Source organism: Sinocyclocheilus rhinocerous, unplaced genomic scaffold (assembly GCF_001515625.1).
Source record: "Sinocyclocheilus rhinocerous isolate Xijiao unplaced genomic scaffold, SAMN03320098_v1.1 scaffold1252, whole genome shotgun sequence".
NCBI lineage: Eukaryota > Metazoa > Chordata > Actinopteri > Cypriniformes > Cyprinidae > Sinocyclocheilus > Sinocyclocheilus rhinocerous.
Window position 1 is genome coordinate 115,810 of NW_015640452.1, and position 1,893 is coordinate 117,702.

The window sequence follows — 1,893 nt, forward strand, 5'->3', positions numbered from 1 at the left end:
TTTAATACTGTCACATGGAATTGATGTTAATGGCGTTGAAATTCTGCAGCAGAGTGATGACATCTCGGATCATTATCTAGTCTCGTGTATACCCCATATAACTAAAGCTGCACATTCAATTCCTTGTTACAAATATGTTAGAACCATCACTTCTACCACAGAAGACTGCTTTGTAAATAATCTTCCTGACTTGTCTCAATTCCTCAGCATATCCAATAGCTCAGAAAAACTTGATGATGTAACAGAAACTATTAAATCTCTCTTTTCTAGCACTTTAGATACGGCTGCTCCTTTACGCTTAAAGAAGCTTAAGGAAAACAGTTTGACACCGTGGTATAACAAGCACACTCGTGCCTTAAAGAGAGCAGCCCGGAAAATGGAGCGCAGCTGGAAGAAAACAAAACTAGAGGGATTTCATATTGCATGGCAGGAAAGTACTTCTACTTATAGAAAAGCTCTAAAAACTGCTAGATCTACTTACTTTTCGTCTCTCTTAGAAGAGAACAAACACAACCCCAGGCATTTATTCAAAACAGTGGCTAAATTAACGAAAAATAAAGCATCAACAGATGCAGAGATTTCCCAACAACACAGCAGTAATGACTTTATGAATTTCTTTACTTCCAAGATCGATACTATTAGAGATAAAATTATAACCATGCAGCCGTCAGCCACAGTATCGCATCAGATAACGCACTATAGATCCCCATAGGAACAATACCACTCATTCTCTGCTATAGGACAGGAATAATTGTAAACTTGTCAAATCATCAAAACCTACAACATGTATGTTAGACCCTACTATGTTCCTTTTTGGAGAGAAATCTCTGGTATCTCTGAGGATTTCCAGTCGGGATTTAGACTGTATCGTAGTACTGAGACTGCTCTCATCGGATTCACAAATGACCTGCTCTTATCATCTGATCGTGGTTGTATTTCTTTATTAGTTCTACTGGATCTTAGCGCTGCGTTTGACACTATCGACCACGACATCCTTTTGAGTAGACTACAAAATTATGTTGGCATTAGTGGAATTGAATTGTCATGGTTCAAATCTTACTTATCTGACCACCATCAATTCGTAGCAGTAAATGGCGAGATATCATATCGATCACAAGTACAGTATGGAGTGCCACAAGGCTCAGCACTAGGACCGGTGCTTTTCACACTTTACATGTTACCCTTGGGAGATATCATCAAGAAACATGGTGTTAGCTTTCACTGTTATGCTGATGATACTCAGCTCTATATTTCTTCGTGGCCCAATGAAACATACAAATTTGCAAAACTAACAGAATGCATTTGATATAAAAAACTGGATGACTAGTAATTTCCTACTGCTAAATTCTGAAAAAAAAGCCCGGTTCTGTCAACACTGCACTGGCTCCCTATTAAACATTGTATAGATTTTAAAATCTTGCTAATTACTTATAAAGCCCTGAATGATTTAGCTCTTCAGTACTTGAGCGAGCTCTTATCGCTTTATAGTCCTTCACGTCCACTGCGATCTCAAAACTCTGACCATTTGATTATACCGAATATCAAAATCAACTGCGGGCGGCAGGTCCTTAATTTTCCTATTTAGCGCCCAAACTCTGGAACAATCTATCTAGTGTTGTTCGGGAGGCAGACACACTCTGTCAGTTTAAATCTAGATTAAAGACCCATCTCTTTAACCTGGCATACACATAACACACGATCACATTTCTATAATTCAGATCCGTTAGAGGATTGTTAGGCTGCATTAATTAGGTCAACCGGAACCGGGAACACTTCCCATAACACCCGATGTACTTGCTACAACGTTAGAAGAATGGCATCTATGCTAATATTAGTCTGTTTCTTTCTTATTCCGAGGTCACCGTAGCCACCAGATCCAGTCTGTATCCAGAT